The sequence below is a fragment of the Mus caroli genome, chromosome 7 (genome assembly GCF_900094665.2).
Source record: "Mus caroli chromosome 7, CAROLI_EIJ_v1.1, whole genome shotgun sequence".
In the NCBI taxonomy this organism is placed as follows: domain Eukaryota; kingdom Metazoa; phylum Chordata; class Mammalia; order Rodentia; family Muridae; genus Mus; species Mus caroli.
The window spans coordinates 38770779-38777432 of record NC_034576.1 but is presented as its reverse complement, the minus strand read 5'-3'; positions in this window follow the sequence as shown (position 1 = coordinate 38777432).

Below are 6654 nucleotides of genomic sequence, written 5' to 3'. Positions count from 1 at the left end.
GGAGGCTGAGGCAGGAAAAGCAGGCTTCTGACAAGGCTGAATTCAAGGCCAGTCTCAGAACAGAAACACACACAACACAGAAACACTCTGCAATACAATGCTTCCATAGCATGGTTGAAACCAGAGGTTGAATTTTGGGTACTCACTTCAAAACTGAAGGCAAAAAAAACTAATTACAGAAATAAATAAAAGGGCTGGAGGATAGGAGGTTAAAGAGTGTGCATTGCTCTTCCAGAGAACCTTAGTTCTCTTCCCAAGCTCACAGGCTGTCAGCTCACAACTGCCTGTACCTTCAGTTCCAGGGGAGCTCATGCCTTCTACTTTTGCCCATGAAATAAAACGAAATCTAATAAGATACTTATCAATTGATACTGAGAGGTAAGAATGTGGGTCCATGGGCTGTGATGGCGCATCCCTTTAATCCCAGCATTCCTGAGGCAGAGGCAGGTGGATCTCTGTGAGTACAAGGCCAGCTTGGTTTATTTCAGCTGCCAACAAACTAATGCCAAGAAAATGAAGCTGGGCTTGGGGACAAGGGACTGTAACCTCAGAACTTCAAAAACTAAGGCAGAGCTGGCCTGAGCTATGGAAATACCCTAAACTAAAATTGTTCAAACATCTCAAACATACTCCACCTATCATATAATAAGCACTTGATAAATGTCTACAGAAAGTAAATTTTAAGTTTCAAAAAAATTTTTTAAATACCCAGGGAGCTCTTAGAGAATGAACCAGGAGCATACATGGGCCGGTCCGAGGCCCCTGGCACATATATAACAGATATATATTCCCAGTGGGAGAAAATGTGCTTAATCCTCAAGAGACTTGAAGCCCCAGGGAAGAGGGAGGCCTGGTTGGTGGGGGGAGCACACTTGTGGAGACAAGGGGAAGGAGGAATGGGATGAGGAACTGTGGGAAGGGCATGGGGTAGGGGGACAATGACTGGAACGTAAATAAATAAAATTATTAAAAATTTCTAAAAATATTAAATTACTCTGCAGGATGACAGAATGTTTTGGAATCAGAGCATTGATGGCTTCATGATATAATATCAACAATCAACCCAACAGTTTAGAATTCTATGCATGAATTCTAACCCAAGAGGTAAAAAACTGTAATGAACCCCAAGATTGTATTATTTACTGGTGGGAAAAAATTCCTATTTCTAGTTGTGGTGTGGCTTAGCCCTTAGCACAGACCTTTAATCCGTCTCGGTGGATACAAACATGCCCTTAGCACACATGTTGAAACCCAAGCAATAAAGGTAAAGTTAGTTTGTAGAAGGAAGCACCCATGTTGGAGAGTGATGTCTAGTTGACTATCAGACAAAATGATACATCAGAGAAATATCTGACAGAATAGGATATGCCCAACTATCACAAGAGAGATTTAAGGGAAACTAAGAAAAAGCAGTGCAGAGAGAGGGAGAAGGCAGTTTTACTGGAAGAGTTTTATAGAGACAGTTTAAAGAGAGGAAAAGCTAGACACAAAACAAGCCAGAGAATGAGAAGGAGCCAGAAGATTAGAACAGGTTGCTAGAGTTAGTATGAAGCCAAGCAGAACAATTCAGTCAGAGGCCAAGAAAGAAGACAGTTTGAATCAGTCAGCTTGGAGAGGTGTTATGAGCCAGAACAGCTGAGTTGAATGAGCCAGCCAGAGTTCAGAAAGAACAAGAAAGCATGAGTTTATTCAGCAGCAAGTCTCAGAGGCTGAAAACATTCTAGGCCTAGATAAATTGTACAGAGGCTAGAGGCTTCCAGGACTAGGCTTACGTTAGCAGATGGAGGCAGTCAGCCTCGGAGATGACAATTATTACAGATGAATGTCACTTTAAAGCTATGGTAATCTTATAATCGTGTATTTGTTATAACTAAATTTAATGTACATTAGAAAATTGGACTATAAAATAACAGTTTAGGCTATACTAGAAAATAGGATCACTTTTGAACTGTTTTAAATAGTACCTGTCAGGTTTTGGCGAAGCACACCTATAGTTTTGGTTTTGGTTTTTCGAGACAGGGTTTCTCTGTGTAGCCCTGCCTGTCCTGGAATTCACTTTGTAGACCAGGCTGGCCTCGAACTCAGAAATCCTCCTGCCTCTGCCTCCTGAGTGCTGGGATTAAAGGCGTGCGCCACCACGCCCGGCTCTTAAGATTAGATTTAATCAGTTCAGTGAGGAAGCTTTTAAATATGTACAGCTGTTGTTCTGCATATCAGTGATATAGGTATGTCATATCTCTCCTAGAATTTGATTTTTCTCTCCCAACTCTGCCCCCCTTTTCTATATTTTTTAAAAAGGAATTATTTATTTTATGTATATGAGTACACTGCAGCTGTCTTCAGACACACCAGAAGAGGGCATCAGATCCCATTACAGATGGTTGTAAGCCACCATGTGGTTGCTGGGAATTGAACTCGGGACCTCTGGAAGAGCAGTCAGTGCTCTTAACCACTGAGCCATCTCTCCAGCCCTTTGCCCCCCTTTTCAAGTAAAATCTTGCATTATATCTCCAGTAGTTAGCAAAGAACTAACTATGTAACCCAGATTGGAACTGGCTGTATTGCCCAGGCTGGCCTGAAATTCACTGCAGTCCTCAGCCTCCTGAGTGCTAGGATTACAGCTGTGAGCCACATGCAGATCCTGAGTGCTCAGATTATAGCTGTGAGCCACATGCAGATCTTGAATGCTAGGATTACAGCTGTGAGCCACATGCAGATCCTGAGTGCTCAGATTACAGCTGTGAGATACATTCAGATCCTGAGTGCTAGAATTACAGCTGTGAGCCCCATGCAGATCTTTTTGTTTGCTAAGGTATTTGGTTGACTGGATGATGTGTTTTCTTTTTCTTTCCCTGAGATTTGTTACTTTATTTTATATGTATGAGCATTTTACATGAATATGTGTGTGTGGAGAGTGTTGTTTTAAACAAAATCTCAATGATTGACTTTTACCAATGACGACTCTGGAGTGAAAGCCTGCTAGCTCAGAAAGGCAGAGAAAGCACACAGCTGACCTTCCCCCTCAGGGGATGTCCCAAAACAAAAAGTAAAGTTCTCCTTCTTCACACTCTTTCAAAACCCTCACACTGGATGTCTCTCCTTTCTACTTCCTGTGCATCTTTCTATCCATCCTCTTGACTTTATAGTTTTTTTCCCTATGTTCATTCCCTGTCAACTGGTTGCTTGCTCTGCCTCTTGACCTAGGGTTGACTTTATTCAATCCTGTTTACAATAAGCAGAAAGCTCTTGGATTAAAGGTGTGTTCTAGGGCTGAGCCACACTTCAACTAGAAACAGGTTTCTCCAGTGAACAACATAATCTCAGGGTTCACAGTGTGATCAAATATCCTGCAACATGAGGGGTGCCTATTTAAACACCAGCTAGAGAGAGTATGAAAGATGGAGAAAACCTTTGAGTCTATACCTCGAAGACAGTTTGAGTGGCCATCAGAGCAGCAGAGATAAGGAAGTATATTTGTTTACACATTTTTGCTACATCTGTAGGATAAGGGTCAGAGTAGCTGGCAGGGAGCATAACTTCATTTCTCTAGCCTGCAGAGATGGTGTTAAATCTACAAGTTCGCCGGGTGTGGTGGCGCACGCCTTTAATCCCAGCACTGGGGAGGCAGAGGCAGGCGGATTTCTGAGTTCGAGGCCAGCCTGGTCTACAAAGTGAGTTCCAGGACAGCCAGGGCTATACAGAGAAACCCTGTCTCGAAAAACAAAAAACAAAAAACAAAAAAAAATCTACAAGTTCATGATCTAATAGAATTCAGGATCCTCCTGCCTCCACATTACTAAATATTAGAGAGAACATTGGTGTAAGGTTTTTGTTATTGTTGCTTTGTTTCATTTTTTAAAATGTTAATGTCACACAGTAACCGATAGAGATGAAATAAATCTATCTCTTCACGAACAACAGGGCTGTGTCAATCACTGTTAAAATACTCTTAGGATCACTAGTACCATTAGTGGGATGCTCTTTGAAATTTTAATTCTGAACACTCATACTGACACTAACTGTCCTGTAAAGAAACCAAGATATTAGGGCAATCTGAACTTCTTACTGGCAGCTGCTAGAATGAACCTTATTACCCTAGATTCCTTGAGCAAAGAACTGTCACACTTTAGACCAGACTATATTTATACTAAATTAGTAGTTATAAACATTTCATGCATGCTGTAAGTGATGGCTCAGATAATCTTCCTTGGATTTCTGGTCCTAGGACCTCTATGTACCAATTGGTAAAATTGCACTTATGCACTGACCCAACTAACTTATTCAGTTAGCTGGAGATAGAGTCCATATTCATTCTGTGTGTGCCTTCCATAACCTGAGTGCCATCTCCAGTCATCAGTTTTTTTTTGTTTTTTGTTCTTTTTCTGTCAGGAGCCTCAATAAAATTTAGATCTAAAGTCTAGATAATCTTGCAACCATTCTCATCGAGATCAGAGTGGACCCTTGTGGTGAACTATCAGGGGGATTTTGTGACTGGTGCTATTAAGGAAACAATGCTATGATTAGTGCAAAGCAACCTTCAGTTTCATAAAAGGTTGGTACAATTGTTGCAAATATCCCTAGTCTACTTAATACACTTCACCCATTCAACTCACTGGGCGAAGACGCTGGTAGGTAATGCCCTGTGCTGTATGTATTGCTTGGTATTGCGACATTAGGCTTCTTTTGAGTTGGTCTTGTCTAATTTAGTAGTGCAGTCTGAACAGCTCTAGTAGGCCACAGCATGGCAAATACAGCCTTGGCAGGCTTTGCCCTTTCTCCATTCCCTCTACCTTGCCAAACAGTTGAATTACTTACATTCCTAAAGCTAGCCACCTTCTTAGGCCACTTCTTCCTCCAGAGGCTGACCACCAAGGTCCAGGTATCAAAGTACTGAAGTACAGCAATCAAAGGCCTCTTTTAGTTACCCTAATTAATATGTCCAATAAAAACAAACTAGCTCATCCTAGCACAGGGATTATCTTTTACCCTTTATAAATTGCAATTCTCCTATGGGCCATGTATGTCTCTTCTCTATCCAGAGGTAGTCCTTTGTCATTCCAGAACAAATATCCCTTCTTCCCCTCCCATTTTTCCTGTCCCCTTATTTCTTTTCTTTTATCTCTTTCCTGCTTTATCTTATTACCTATCCTTTGTTCCTTGTGGGGCAAATAAATCTACTGTGTGCTGAGAACTTGGTCCTTGAGTGTCCTGTGCCAATTTTGGTCCATTCACAGTCTGAATAGGTAATGTGAATAAGAAAGCAGTAAAGGACTACTCAATGTTTAATAGCACTTGCTCTTGCAAGTTTGGTTTGGAGTTTGGTTCCCAGGAATCACATGGTGGCTCACAACCATTTGTAACTCCATTTGCAGGAGATCTGGTGCCTTCTGACCTCTTCATACCAGGCAAACAGGTGGTACACCTACATACACGCAGGGAAAACACTCAAACATATTTATGACAAACTGTTTTTTCCAAGACTGATGAATTTAAAATGAAATGATAAACTCTGAAAAACATGGCAGATGTTCTGTCCTGCATATCAAATAAAATACTCAACCATGACTTCATTTTATCTAAAAAGTAAACAAGCAAATCTACACCATGAGAATGCAAATCTGCGTTCACCTTTTTCTAGGAGTCTATTCATGTGTCCCAAACTATTTTTATTTTCTTAACTGTTCAAAACATGTTTTGGGATTCATCTTTATGTGCATGGGCATTTGGCCTGCATGTATGTCTGTGTGCATGAGTGGCTACTGCCCACTGAGACCTGAAGACTGCATTGGGTCACCTGAGAATGAAGTTGCATACTGTTGTGAGCTGCCATGTGGGTGCTAGGAGTTGAACTCAGATTCTCTAGAAGAGCATCAAGTACTATTAACTGCTAAGCCATCTATCTCTCCAGTTCCCCTCCGCAAGTTCACCCCCAATTTTTAAGTAAATTTCTTTCTATCAGTAAATATTTGATTTCTATAAATACATACCATGGGGTGTATTTTTATAGTTAGGTGAAGTTTTCTCAGACAAAGCAGGGTTGTAAGTGCAGAGAAGTTGAAGCAGCTCTCTCCCAGGCCAAAACAGTTTAAATATTTATAATACAACTTAGTGTCTTGCTGCCTACATGTGAGCATTAACCCTACAAGCCTTCTACTCTCTCTGCCTGCTCCCACCCCATCTGCTGCCGAGAGAGGCAAAATCTGCTACAACCCAGCACTTGAGCAGCTTCTCCTTACATATGATTTCTACCCAGGGAAGAATCAAAGGGCTGCAGCAAGCTGCTTTACCAAACTGAAGGTGTTTATGAAGTGTAATGTAAGGGTTGCAGGGTTATGCTGGTGTCCAATGAGTTACTCTCAACTGTAACTGTCTCAAGGTGTTATAATCATTATGTGTGTGGATGAATTTATTCATAATTTACCTGGTTTGGTCTGATCATCAGGAGACTAATTTTTGAACATGTAGTAAATTTGAGAACCCATTTACTTGAAGTTGTGTCCCTTGTTACCATAGAGATGGGATCAATGTCATGTATGGTCTTTCATCTTGTAAATTTCTCTCTCTCTCTCTCTCTCTCTCTCTCTCTCTCTGTGTGTGTGTGTGTGTGTGTGTGTGTGGTGTGTGTGTATTTTGTACTCATATTATTTTCTGATT